We start from the raw sequence: 14,824 nt of genomic DNA on the forward strand, positions 1-14,824 counted from the left end.
TAATAAATCAGCATATTAGAATGATTTCTGAAGGATCATGTGACAATGAAGACCGGAGTAATGATGCTGAAAATTCAGCTTTGCATCACAGGAATAAATTATATTTCAAAGTAACGTTACATTAAAATACAAAAGCGGTATTTTAAATTGCAAAATTATTTTAATATTACAGCTTTTTTTTTGTATTTTTGATCATATAAATGCAGCCTTGATGAGCATAATGTTTAAAAAACATTAAAAGTCTTACCTATCCCAAACATTTGAACAGCAAAAAATAATAATAATAGAAAAGATAAACATATATACAGAGAAAAATGTTTAATATAAATAATAGGGCCTATACATAATAAATAAAAAAATATAAAATGGATATTGGTGTAAATAAAATATTAAAACAATAAATGCTATATAAAATGCAGTAGAGCTTTAACTGGCGTTTGTACAAAAGGTGTGTGACCGAGCGCAGTGCATGCAGAACCACGCAAACGCCTCTGCGTACTTTCCTCTGAACAGAAGGTGGGACCAAGAGCCTTGCAGCACCACGAGGGGGCCTGATGCAGTAACACAGGAGCATCAGCAGTCCAAAAGAGCTTCACAGGACAGGCGGGAGTGCGCAGTATCGCGAACGCGCACTCACTCACCCACAGAGACTGCGATTGGAAGCGTGAGGCGGTCAGATCGTGTGTTTTGTGTTGCAGCCGCGCAGTATCTTTTCACGCAAGTGCCGAGGACTGCAAGGGAAAAAAGTTTATTTTCAGAGACTCTCCAACTAACGGGCATGGCCGCTCCCAGATCCCCCTGAACGCCAGGTCAGTATGAGCAGATTCTGCGTTCATTCCTATGCTTCAAAGGCGCATTGTTGCAGATATAAAGAGTTGCATTGTTGGGACCGTTGGAACTGATTGTTGCACAGCGGTTTGCTACCTTGCGGCCAACCACGAAAGCCGCTTTGGGGATCCGTGGTCGGGGAACCTGCTATCGTGCTGCGGCAAAACGCTCCCATCGGGTTTTTAAATTACAGCCATATGTTTCAACACGCAGTTGAAACCCAAGCTAATTTTGATGTGGTAATAATGTGATTTAGATGGTTTAGACTGAGATTTGTGTTTATGTATGCTTTGCTTTGATTAAACGTTGCCTTGGCTTGTAAATAATAAGCTGTCATCAGTCAAGACGGGTTCATCAAAGTTATTATGGGTAGAGAATTAGTATCGGCAGTTGGCATGTTGTTTGTCTTTTCCTTTGGAAACAATTATTGTTATGACACATCATTAGTTCCAGCGAGCTGTAATTAAGCACTTCTTGGACAGAAGTGTTGGTTTGTACTTCTGTATTTTGTTTGAAAGTTTATGGGCCGAACCGACCCTTCCCCCTTTCTTCTCCCGGCCTCGCTGTCGCCTTCGTCCGGGGAGGGACTGCACTGGCGACCGTGATGAGTGACCAGTGCAGCCGCTACCCAAACAAAGGCGGGTTACCAGGGGAAACGGGGCTCTCTCTACTTCTGGGGGAATAGTGTCGCCTCATCTGCATCAGTCTTGAATGAACCGCTGGAACAAAGACAAATACTGTTTGACGTGTGAGAACCTGACTGCTGAAAATCACTTCACAAGTAATGTCGATAATGCGTATCCCGTCTGCAAGGTCACTTTGTGTTCACGGCTGCTAAGTGGCTCAGTAGATTAGACAAACAAACCCGTTTTATGCTGCCTGGCTCTGTCCACCCTTGGCGTTTGTTTGTCGAAAAAAGAAGACAGTTTAATCAGAAAGGGAGCCAGTCTGTTCTAAGTCAGAAAGATGAATGACAAAGAGCCCTTTCTGAGCATCAATCTATTGCAAGGTACTGTTTTTAATCAGCTGCGGTTCAAAAGCCAGGTTTTGTTGTTGTGAGACCTGTCAGATTTGTTTGTTAAACTACAGTAAAGTGCCAAAGTAATTTCAAACAGGTATTAAAATGTCAAAAATTGTGTCACGAAAAGCTACATGTGATCAGAACAGAATTACTAGAATCAGGTTATCAAACAAACAAAACAAAAATGTAGTTCTTTTAGTTCAAATGTGGGTGAAAGTCATGTCATGGAATGAGAGATCATGTCTTATGTTGTCTATTTATTGGTGATGGACACTGTGGCATTTAGTAGTATCAGGTTCTTGTATCATGTTTAAAACTATGATACTATTGTCTTTATTCTGATGGTACTTCTAAGCCGTCACTTTCATTTAGGTAGCATGAATGGTTTGCAAAATTTCTATTGTTGTTGCTCACAAATGACCTGAAAACTAGGCAAACTGATTCAGAACACTTATTTTGTGCATTTTTTGCGGAAGATGATGACGTTTGTGAGTGTAGTCCTGGCCAGTCTCACAATTGCTCAAGCTCAGCTTGTGGGATTCAAAATGTTTTCTGTCAAAACCAGATGTCCATATATAAACACTGTTGGAAATATCAGGGTTATTTTTCTCAGGTAGTAGGTTTACACAGTTTTGTGGTCAAGAAGTGCTATCACAAACCTCTCATCATGATGTTTGCCTTTCTCTAGTAAATTTACAACTTGCTGATTTGAAAGTAGGTCATGCTGGCCTTTAGTGCTGCGAAATGTTATGTAATGTTGTAGACCACTGTGAAACAATGCATCATTTGATCATGTCCAGAGTTTAAATGTCACTCTCCAAGCTTCATTTAAAGTAAGGTAAAGTGAGATTAAATTCAACAGATGCCTACCAGGCAAAAGTTTTTGAACAGTATGATTTTTAATGTTTTTTTTTTTTAAAGAAGTCTCTTCTGACCAAGCCTGTATTTATTTGATCCAAAGTACAGCCAAAAGAGTAAAATTTTGAAATATTTTTATTTAAAACAACTGTTTTCTATTTGTTAAAATATATTTTCAATTTGAATATATTTTAAAATGTAATTTATTCCTGTGATTTCAAAGCTAAATTTTTAAGATCCTTCAGAAAACATTCTAATATATGTTAATTTGGTGTTAAAGAGGCATTTTTTTATCATTATCATCAGTATTTAAAACATTTGAGTACATTTTTTCAGGATTCTCTGATGAATCGAAAGTAAATTATAGAAATGAATACTTTATTGAGAAAGGATGCTTTAAATTGATCAAAAGTGATGATAAAGACATTTATAATGTTACAAAAGATTTCTATTTTAGATAAATGCTGTTCTTCTGAACTTTCTATTTATTAAAGAAACTTGAAAAAAATCTACTCAGCTGTTTTCAACAACAATAAATGTTTTTAAGCAGCAAATTAGAAGTTAGAATGATTTCTGAAGGATTATGTCACTGGAGTGATAATGCAGAAATTCAGCTTTGAAATCACAGGAATAAATTACATTTTAAAACCTATTCAAATAGAAAACAGTTGTTTTAAATAGTAAAATTATTACCTAAATATTACTGCTTTTGCTCTACTACAAATAATTGCAGACTTGGTGAGCAAAAGAGACTTCTTTAAAAACATTGAAAATCTTAGTGTTCAAAAACTTTTGACTGGTAGTGTAAAATTCACTTTGTGTTGCTTATCCCCATGTTTCTTCTCTATTTTGCAAATTAAATTAAACTCTGAATTCATGGTATTTGATTCTAGTCTACTCCAGTCTAATATTTAATTATTTTTTCTTCAAGCCTTAGTATTGAAACCTAAAATGATTAATGTGGTTAAATTCAAAGAGAACTGCTGTTAAATAGTACTGGCATTTCAAAAAGCTACAATGCTGCGTTTATTTAATGCATCTTTTAGCTGTTTCATGATTGCATGAAATTTGTAATGGGTGCTGATGTGTTGCTCTTGATAGTGAATCTCTTTGACACTCTTGGTTTCACTGTAAATTGCTTGAAGCCCAGACTGAAACTCCACATCCACTTTCTCCCAGTATATATTGATACACTACAAGATTTAATCAAACTGAACAGAAATGACACGTTCCTCCTGCAAAATGATATGGGATTTCTGTTGGATTGACAGTCTCACTTATCTTGCAGAAAACTTGGTAGTAATTTCTTTACACGCTGGCCACAGTGACACTCCGCTCACACCCAGAGGAGACTTTCCATCTGCTCCTTGTTTATAGAAGCTTCACTTTGGTTCGCAGTCAAGTCCCCAAATGGGAGCCACATGGTAGATTTGAAATCGTTGTGTGCTACTTTTTCGATCAAATTAGTCTGTTTGCTTGCTTTAATGAAGATCTGCTTTACTCTTTACAAAAGTGTTGATAAGAGTTGCCTCAGGCTGTTTTAATCTCGGTGGAAAACAGTTTTCTCCTCTCTATGGTGCGTAAATAATGTTTTTCTTTTTCAAATGTCATCGTTTCCCTTACTCATCAGAAGAACTTCCTTTATGTGATAACCCAAGCTTTCAAATGTCAATGACTCTTATGGATCCTGTGTGTAAATGCGGATTTTATTGGCAGAGGGAGAAAGTAGACTGTGTTTGGCTTAGGGGTATAGCCTGTGGTGTCTAGAGGATGGGGTATTTTAGTGGGCAGACAGACAGACTTGTTGTAAACTTTAGCATTAGGGTGGTGGGTTACTATTTCAACAAAAATATTCAGCACAACCGTTTTTAGCATTGATAAGAAATGTTTCTTGAATGCCAAATCAGCATATTAGAATGATTTCTAAAGGATCATGTGACACTAAGTCTTCAGACTTGAGCGTTTTTGTCAGGGTGCTGCAAAATACGCAATGCATGTCTTTCAAGTGCTTGTTAACATGGAAAAAAAAGAGAAAACCTGTAATCAGCTTTGTGTTTACCAGCTCCACTTTACCAGTCTCTTCAGCAGCCTTTTGTACTTTTCGCGTGGTGTTTGCTGTTTATTTTAATCAGATTCTCTTCTAGGTCTTGTAGTTTGTGCCTCTGTATATTGGAGTGCCTGTGGTAGAGCTTGATGAAGTATGTATGAAATGAAAAGATGTGAGAGTTTGAATTTGCTGCCAAGGCTGGCACGAGTCTTTAGTGCAGAATGTGAAGACAGAGGGAGAGTAGATTGCCTTCAGCTTCATGCTGGTTAAATCAATGCTAGGTCAACTGTCTTGTGTAGGGAAGAGATGCGTAGTTGCTGACAAGCCCGAATGGAGCAAAACGTATTTGTTTTAAGCAACAGGCTGCAGTTTCATGCGTCTTTCTCATGAGGTTCAAGACCCTAATGGTGTTTTAGTACAGTTTTGTGCTGAATGGTTTATTCTTATCATGAGTTCCTCTTTCGAAGATGAGACTCAAGTTTTTTAATTCATAGAAGCAAAAGGTTTAGGAATCTCAAGGTTATTGATGTACGCCAGATGTGTCCTGCTGCATACGATTAGGAAGATAGTAGCTAATATTTTAGAAAAGATGAGCAAAGCACTATAAAAGAAACGTTTGCTAGTGAATTGTTTGAACGTGACTCAACAGTGCAGGGTTTTCTCAGTGGAGGGATCAGTGTAGTCTGTGTCTGGTTACAGTATTCAGTTTCATTCAGTCTTAGTAACCCCTATCAGTCTCTCTCCTCCATGGCTATTTTGAGAGGTGCCTTATGTCACATCAAATCCACATCTAAAATTTGACAGCACCGCATGGCTTCCCACTCAAGGAGCAGGTTGTATAATATTTGTTGCTATTTCGAAATGTTCGGTAAACCCTTCAGCTTCAATGACTGACCCTTTAAGGACAGACCATGTGGATTAACTAGCTATAAGTAGGAGGGTGTCATGGCTTAGTTAAGAGTGCATGGCTTTTTTAGGGTGTCTTTAAAATGTTAGTCTCCAGTAACCGTGCTTCACGCATTTATTTGATTTAAAGGTTGTATCAGCGATTTCTAGCCTGAAACATAAAGTGTAAAATTCAGCTGATCTTTCATCACGATCCGCTCGCTGCCTGCCCCATAAATTGTCTGTGAAAAAACCGCGTCTCTCTGGTCAGCCTAGGGTCCGAGATATGCCAAAAAAACAATCGGCACTACCAACCATTCCACAGCAAAAACAAACATTGTTCCAACCAATCAGCGTCAGGGGTTTGGTGTTGTGGACTTTCGCTCCGCCTCCCTCACATCCCTGCACCAGTAGGAAAGTCCACAACACGAACCCCCTGACGCTGATTGGTTGGAACACGGTTTGTTTATCTGTGGAATAGTTGATAGCCCCGATTGTTTTTTTGGCATATCTCGGACCCTAGGCTGACCAGAGAGACGCGGTTTTTTCACAGACAATTTATGGGGCAGGCACCGAGCGGATCGTGAATAAAGGTCAGCTGAATTTGACACTTTATGTTTTAGGCTAGAAATCGCTGATACAACCTTTAAAATGCTAAATAACAGTAATATTGTGAAATATTATTGCAATTTAAATGAACCATTTTCGATTCTAATATTTTGTAAAATGCAGCCATTACTCCCGTCTTTTTCGCATTGTCCTGTAGAAATCATTCTAATATGCTGATTTGGTGCTCAAGAAACATTTTTTATTATTATCAGTGTTAATGCTTAAAGGATTAGTTTACTCCAGAATGAAACTTTTCATGCTAATTTACTCACCCCAGTGTCATCCAAGATATTCATGTTATTTCTTAATTCAGTCGAAAAGAAATTTAGGTTTTTAAGGTGAACCTTCCAGGATTTTGGTCCATATAGTGGACTTCCGACAGGGATCAATGGGTTGAAGGTCCAGATTGCAGGCTCTACACGATCAAAGTCAAGGAATAAGGGTCTTGTCTAGTGAAACGATCAGTCATTCTCTAAAAGAAAATAAAAATGTATACTTTTTAACCACAAATGCTCGTCTTGCACTAGATCTGCGATGCGCGTCCATGACTTCAAAATAGTCTGACATTTGTTTTATCTTTTTGTAAAGGGGCGTTAGACTTAAAGAAGTTCACTTCTAGAACAAAAATGTACATATAATGTACTAGGGTTGTCACGATACCATAAAAATGACTTACGATACTATACCAGCTGAAGTATCACAATACCAAGTAGTATCACGATACCATGCAGTATTCTGTTAATTTAAAATTCAAATCTACAAAATGAATAAAAAAATTCATTAATAAAAAGATGTAAATGAAAACATGCAAGATTTTTCTCTGAATACTTCACTAATGTGAATAAATGACTGGCTATTGTTATCCATGAAATCATGTCAACAAAAGTCATCTGAGCACTGCACAGAAGCTTCATAGAGTGACATTTAGATGTGGTATTTATGCATTTATACTGTACTTATAATTGCATAAATAATGTTATAAGATAAATGTTTTAAATACAAAACTCTGAATATAGAAATATGTTGGAAAAGAATGGAACATGACGGGAAACTTAAAACCGCCAGCAGATGGCAGCAGTGTTCATGATTGAATCACTGAGTTGTTCAAACGATTCTTTCAAAACGGCTGAATCATTCAGGGGTGAATCAAATGACTCGTTTTTATGAATGGCTTAGTGAATCAGTGATTCGCCCAAACTAACGCGAATTCAGATTCGAACACAGAAACGAAACTAAAACATCTTGCTCGTGTCTTATTGCTGAACTGTCAGGGGCATTTTTGCTGCCATATCTTAAAATTTCCAAGTTATATATATATATAATGATTGATTAGAACCAAGGTCAAAACCACTATGTTAATTAATGGAATTGCATTCGTGATCGCAAAGATGCTTCCAGAAACAAATTATTACACGTTCTAAAAGTGGGCAAATGAATAAAAATACGAAAATTCTGTCTAGTAAAATATTTTGATGTTTAATAATTGATTCTTGGGCTGATATTTTTTAAATAACATTAGACAGTCGTCTGAATCAGACCCTCTCTTCTGAAACTGCAGCGTGAACAAGGACGTGCGCGTGCAGCTTCTCATTTCAAACTGAACTGAAGCATGGTGAAACACTGAATAGCATATAAAGCCTATACACTGCTTGTACTACACAAAGCACAGCAGAAAGACATTTTGGCAGTCAACTTGTAATATTTCTGCTGGCGTGCATGAACGTTTTAAACAGTGTTCCTGCCGTGCATACAACATATCTTATGGTGCTACCGTTTGGAGGATACTACCGTTTCAAAAATGCAATGGCACCGCGGGTATTTGTAAGCTTTAGTATCGCGATACTACCGTAGTACCGGTATACCGTGCAACCCTATAATGTACTCACCCCCTTGTCATCCAACATGTTCATGTCTTTCTTTCTTCAGTCGTAAAGAATTTTTTTTTTTTTGAGGAAAACATTTCAAGATTTTTCTCCATATAATGGACTTCTATGGTGCCCCGAGTTTGAACTTCCAAAAAGCAGTTTATATACTTTTTTTAAATCAAATGCTCAAGACAGTTAGGGTATGTCGAAAAACTCATCTCATTTTTCCCTCAACTACAAAATTGCTCTACATTGCTGTTTTACCTTTTTTGTTAGAGGTGTTTGATCTTCTTTGCATGCTTACTTTGCAAACACTGGGTCGGTACTTCTGGAGTCATGTAGGGTGATTTTTAAATGATTTAAGTTTGAAGTTGAGGGAGAAAATAAGATGACGCATGGTGTCGTGGGGATTCGTAAATGACAATGGATGTCTGAATCACCTCACAATGTCACCACAGAAACTAGCATGTTTTATTTTTTTCAGTCGTCCATGATGAGTTCCGTCACATCTGTGACACTGGCCAATAGGAGCACAGAAGCAACTTTGTACATGCTTTTAAACATGCCAAAATGAAACAGAGACAATGGTATCGGTCCTGCTAGGTGGAGTTTTATAATGGAGGAAATGTTTGTGAAGCTTTGGCGACAATACTCCTGCATTTATGATGTTTCATCAAAAATGTTTCCTTGAGTGAAAAAAGGTCAAATAAAAACTATTTTACCTCAGTTCTCTTTGATAGTCCACACTGTCCTCTTCACGCAATCCAGATTTGTCCACTGTCAGGTTTCTTTCTTTTTTCTAATTTAATATATTTTAAAATGTTATTTATTCCTGTGATGGATGGCAAAGCTGATTTTTAAGCAGCCATTACTCCAGTCTTTTTCACATTTATCCTTTACAAATCATTCTAATATGCTGATTTGGTGGATTATTAATGTTAAAAACAGTTGAACTGGTCAATATTCATGGAAACAGTGATGCATTTTTTTAGGATTCTTTAAAGGAGAAGTTCACTTTCAGAATGAAAATTTCCTGGTAATTGACTCACCCCATATCAACCAAGATGTTCATATCTTTCTTTTCTTCAGTCAAAAAGAAATTGAGGTTTTTGAGGAAAACATTCCAGGATTTTTCTCCATATAATGGGCACACCGGACGCGACTTGAGCGGAAAAAAACGCGCTATTCGCGCGTAGTTGAACGCTTGAACATTTGAGTTTACTCGCGTCATTCGCGCGTGACATTTTCTTCACAACAGACGCGAATTCGCGTCATGGGAGGGGCTTCTGCCACTCGTCAGCGGGAAAGTAGTTGTAAAATAGTTGAATGAGCTCAATTTGCCAGCTTTAGCTTGCTTGTAGTCTCAATATGTATGTATATGTAGGTCAAATTGAGTAAAGAGCGTTTTTTAAAACTTACCAGATTGTCCGACCTCTTCACTCACTTTCTTCCTACCAAGATCCTTTTTATTCCTGTTTCTACAAAAGTCCAAAGATGTATCGTACAGCTCCGAGTAACCACAGACAGCAACGGTGATTTTGTCCTCCATTGTTGTTTCAGATTTCTGCCACCATCACTACTAGAGCAAGCTCCTGATTGGTTAACGCGGCGCGGATTTTCGCCAAAGTTCAGATTTTTGAACTCGCGCGAATGGCGCGGCAATCGCTTGAAACGCTCAATGCGCGCCGCTTCATTCGTGCTATTCGCGCGTTTCGCGTCGCCTCATTCGCGCGTTTCGCGCCGCAGGATGGCTATTCGCGTCTTTGCATTGACTTAACATGTAAATCACTCGCGCTTGCCGCTTCATTCGCGTCCGGTGTGAACGCACCTTTACGAATCGCGCGAAATGCGTAAGTTCAAAAATCTGAACTTTGGCGAAAATTCGCGCCGCGTTAACCAATCAGGAGCTTGCTCTAGTAGTGACGGAGGCAGAAATCTAAAACAACAATGGATGACAAAATCACCGTTGCTGTCTGTGGTTACTCGGAGCGGTACGATACATCTTTGGACTTTTATAGAAACGGAAAAAAAAAGGATCTTGTTTGGAAGAAAGTGAGTGAAGAGGTCGGACAATCTGGTAAGTTTTAAAAAAACGATCTTTACTCAATATGACCTACATATATATACATATTGAGACTACAAGCAAGCTTAAGCTGGCAAATTGAGCTCATTCACCTATTTTACAACTACTTTCCCGCTGACTAGTGGCAGACGCCCCTCTCATGACGCGAATTCGCGTCTGTTGTGAAGAAAATTTCACGCGCGAATGACGCGAGTTTTTACGCGCGAATGAAGCGAGTAAACTAAAATGTTCAAGCGTCCAACTACGCGCGAATAGCGCGATTCATTCGCGCAAGTCGCGTCCGGTGTGAACGCACCATTAGTGTGTGAAGACGCTGTATGCGGTGGCGTAGCGCAAATATGTGAATGAATGAAAGTGTAGTAAATGTCAACGGATTTTCCCCGCTCAGGGAGTAGGGAACAATGAACACTGGGCAGGGACCATGTCAATTGGAACACAGTTCATTCACAAAGCTTACTTCTAACGAGCTGGTTACCTGAATCAGGTGTGTTAACTAAGAGAGACATGCAAAATATGCAGAGCGGGGGGCGCGATCTACCACATGTACAAACAAGCGCGTGGTTTGTGGTTGTTCCCTCACATTGTAGTTTGGCCTTATAAATGTTACAAACTGCGATTTTTGTGTCATCTTCACTCACACCAAAGACATGTTTACACGCGACTGTGAGTGCGCGCGCGTGGCTGTGACGTAATTGCATGCACCGCTGGCAATAAAAGGATCGGCTAGGAATCGGCAAGAGGAGAAATTGACCGGCCAGTCACCGATCCGGGCTGATCATGCAAAAAATTGGCCGATTCCGATCACTAGCCAATCAATCGGTGCATCTCTAAAAATAACAGATTGTTTTGCTAGATAAGACCCTTATTTCTTGTCTGGAATCGTGTAAAGCCCTTTGAAGCCTTACTGAAACTGCAATTTGAACCTTCAACCTGTTGATTACCGTTAAAGTCCACTATGTGGAGAAAAAACTTGGAATGTTTTCCTCAAAAAACGTAATTTCTTTGCAAATGAAGCAAGAAAGACATGAACATCTTGGACACGGAGATGAGTAAATTACCGGGAATTTTTTATTCTGGAGTTGAACTTGTTTAAGTAGAATAAAAACAGTGTTCATTTAAAATTGTTTTTTTTTTCCAGTAAAATACTTAATTGTCACATTTGATCAATTTAATCCATTAAAAAACACATAAACATGCCCCCCTGTGCAATCCTTTATCAGAAGTAGCCTTAAAATTCAGCCAGTCAGATTACAGCTGGCCAGATCTTAAAGCTATTGCTGTTTTAGTGCATAGTATGCATCAGACAGTCAAAGTGAGCCATTTATATATATACGGAAGGGCTGAAAGAACAAAGGAGAAATAAAAGGAAGAGTGAATCCAGCCCCTTTTTATATCCGGCTTAAGGCTGTCACAATCCATCATCTTTAAGCACCATATGTGAACGTGACAGTGTATATTTAACCTAAGAATGCTTGAGGGGGATTGTGTACATATGAGAGAGGGATATGGGGGCCAAACAGATGCATGTTGACAGTAGAAAGGGATCCGCAGGCAGTACTCTGGAAAATATCACTCTGTTCATTCAGTGATCTGTCTATGTGAGTGAGCACGGTTGTGTTCCTTGAGACCTGTCGTTGTAATTTGATCATTGGATTACTGATATGTTGGTTGCCATGGCGTCCTCACGCATGATTGGGTTACCATGCGGCTGCACTCGATGCTGAAAAGTACAGGAGCACTTTTATTTTTAAATGTGTGTGTGATCGTTTAATTTCCAGTCTGTCACGGTTGGTATTGATTAATAGTGTCTAGGGCTGTCAAGATTCCTCGATTCAATTCGAGTACTTGATTTGAAAAAATCTTTGATTGCATTTTACCTGTGTCGAGTAACCGGCAATGGCACATTTCACGGATGAGAATTGGCATTATTAGACCATTTTCCAAGGCTGCATGATATATTAAACAGCACATTCACAACAGCACTATACTTTATTATGATATTTAAATGGTTAAATATCATAATAAAGTATAGTGCTGTTGTGAATTCACAAATGCTGCAATTCAATTAAATAAATATGCGATGCAGGTTTAAAAAATGTGCTTAATATTTGCATGTGTGTAGGTTACGTACATGCTTCTCAGAGTGGCTCCCATCACAGTAAATGCTGCTCCACACAAACTGTTATAATTTGTGTGGAGCTTAGTAAGCAGGATAGGGTGCAATATTTTGACAAACTAAAGTTTGACTAAACTAAAGTTAATAGGTTGTAAAGAAAAAAATACTCTATATGCTTGCTTACTTCTCATTGCGGTTTCAAAATAAAAGTTCAAACCCTCACTCTGAGTTTTCACGTTTTGATATCCGCTTAAGAAATTACAGTGGCTGTAGCATCTCTGTCATAAAGAAATGGCCAAATATTAAAGATTAAGTCGATATTTGAATTAAATGTTGTTTAGTCAATATTAAACAAGAATTAGACCACGCAGTAAAGTGTAAAAACAATTGTCAGGCCGTTGGCTCCCTTTGCAGTCATTTGTTATAATGCGTAATGCATGTTAGCTCTATTGTTTATAATACATGATGTATTTTAACAGTTTTGATTAATAAAAAAATCAAAATATGAGTACTTGCTTTTGATACTTTATTTGAACAAATTATTATTACCTCATTGCTATTATATACACTGCCACTCAAAAGTTTGGGATCAGTATGACTTGTAATGTTTTTTATGCTCTCTTAACTCTCTTCTGCTCATCATTATATAAAATAATGGGGTTTGGTTTAATATATTTTAAAATGTATTCCTGTGATGCAAAGCTGTATTTTCATCAGCTGTTACTTAGAATTCTCAATGTTGGAAACAGTTGTGTTGCCAAATATTTTTTTGGAACATTTTTTTTCTCTTCAGGATTCTTTAATGAATAACAAGTTAAAAAGAACGTCATTTATTCAAAATATAAATCTTTTCTAATGATTAAAATCTATGCTATCCCTTTTTATTAATTTAACACATCCCTTGTGAATAAAAGTATTAATTTCTTTAAAATTTTAACAGTATATTTTTAGATAACTGTTCTATTTTAAATAAATGCTGTTCCGTTTAACCTTTTATTGATCAAAGAATCCTGGTAAAAAGTATCACAGGTTCCAAAAAATATTAAGCAGCACAACTGTTTTCAACATTGATAATAAATCAGCATATTAGAATGATTTCTGAAGGATCATGTGACACTGAAGTCTGGAGTAATGATGCTGAAAATGTAGCTTTTTATCACAGGAACTTAAAAAAATACATTTTAAAATATATTCACATAGAAAAAAGTTATTTTACATTTAAATAATATTTCACGATATTACAGTTTTATTTTCTCTATTTTTGATCTAATAAATGCAGCCTTGATGAGCATAAGAAACGTCTTTAAAAACTAGTGATGCTCCGATTGACCGGCCACCGATCATGACCGGACGATATTGGCTAAAAATAGCTTGATCGGCGAACCCCAAAAGCGCCGATCAAAAAAGCCAATCACTTGATGTAAATTATTCGCGTGACTTTTTCACACATGCATGCACGGCGCACAGGTAAACAACAGCAGAGCGGAGCTTACCAGTGGCAACATGAGTTCTTCTGTCTGGAAGTTTTTCAAAGTGTCCGATAAAGACTAGTGTTGGGCGATATGCTTAATTTTCATATCGTCCTATCATCAGCCTGTGAGATCGCCAATACACGATACTATCGTGCTAATTTATTTAATAATCTCTATGTACTAAATTCCTTATTAGTTTTGTAAGGGTAGTCTTGTTATTGGGCATGTGACTAAGTTGTGCGTGTACAGAGCGCTGACTGTAGTTTTGCCGGAGAAGTTCAAGTTTACTTTCGGTTTCATTCTCTGCTATCTTCAGTGAGTGGTAAATGTGCGTGCTTGAATGAAAATGAATGTATCTTTCTATACCAGTCATATTGCAATAATGTTACCGCTGTATGTCTGATTGTTGTCATCAGTTCATGTTGTAGTTCAGTTCATATAGAATGAGGAGAAATGGTGCCCGTGTAATTCACGTGCGTATGTTTAGCGCCAATTTATCGCATCGCAATTCTAGTTAACGCATATAGATGTTACTGAGGTGAATGTTTATGTTTCCTATATACAGACGGATTCTGAAATATCGTATTTAATTCAGCCTAAACCACATTTTACTACCTTTATCCTAATGACTGCAATGCTGGATAATATAATCCTTACATCAACTTAAAAAGCAGCTACAAATAACAAGCAAAGAACATTTACATTATCAAAGAACTTCATCACTAGCTAGTGTAGCCTAGTCTAGTGCGAGGTGCACATTAAAAAACACTCCCGTTATAATCAGTTTATCTATCTACACTGTATGATGAATAAATCTCTTACTCATGCGACGCGTTAAGGCGACGTGGCCACTGTATGCGTGTGTTTATACCATGGCAAGTTTCTGAAGCATCCTAGAACCGGCTCTCTGCACTGCATCTCTAAAGTTAGGCGCCTTTTGACATATAATAATAATAATAATAATAATCATCTTGCTATCGTCAAAGGCATCAGCAACTGGCGATATCGCTAACTATCGTCGATACACGATACTATCGTCT

The 14,824-nt window shown here is 37.7% G+C and overlaps 1 protein-coding gene across 6 annotated transcripts in view; it reads left to right on the forward strand.

The window, feature by feature from the left end:
- Nucleotides 1-618: 618 nt before the first annotated feature.
- The window catches only part of arhgap12b (Rho GTPase activating protein 12b), a 74,100-nt gene continuing 59,894 nt past the window's right edge, over nt 619-14,824 (forward strand). For 2 of the 6 annotated variants that reach the window (XM_073828082.1, XM_073828081.1), the window contains exon 1: nt 620-809. The gene's annotated coding sequence lies outside the window, so the exon portion shown is untranslated. Of the gene's footprint in view, nt 810-14,824 lie in introns of all 6 variants that reach the window. The other 4 variants (XM_073828083.1, XM_073828084.1, XM_073828085.1 and 1 more) reach the window with 4 other exon arrangements.

The sequence above is a fragment of the Garra rufa genome, chromosome 22 (assembly GCF_049309525.1).
Source record: "Garra rufa chromosome 22, GarRuf1.0, whole genome shotgun sequence".
In the NCBI taxonomy this organism is placed as follows: Eukaryota; Metazoa; Chordata; class Actinopteri; order Cypriniformes; family Cyprinidae; genus Garra; species Garra rufa.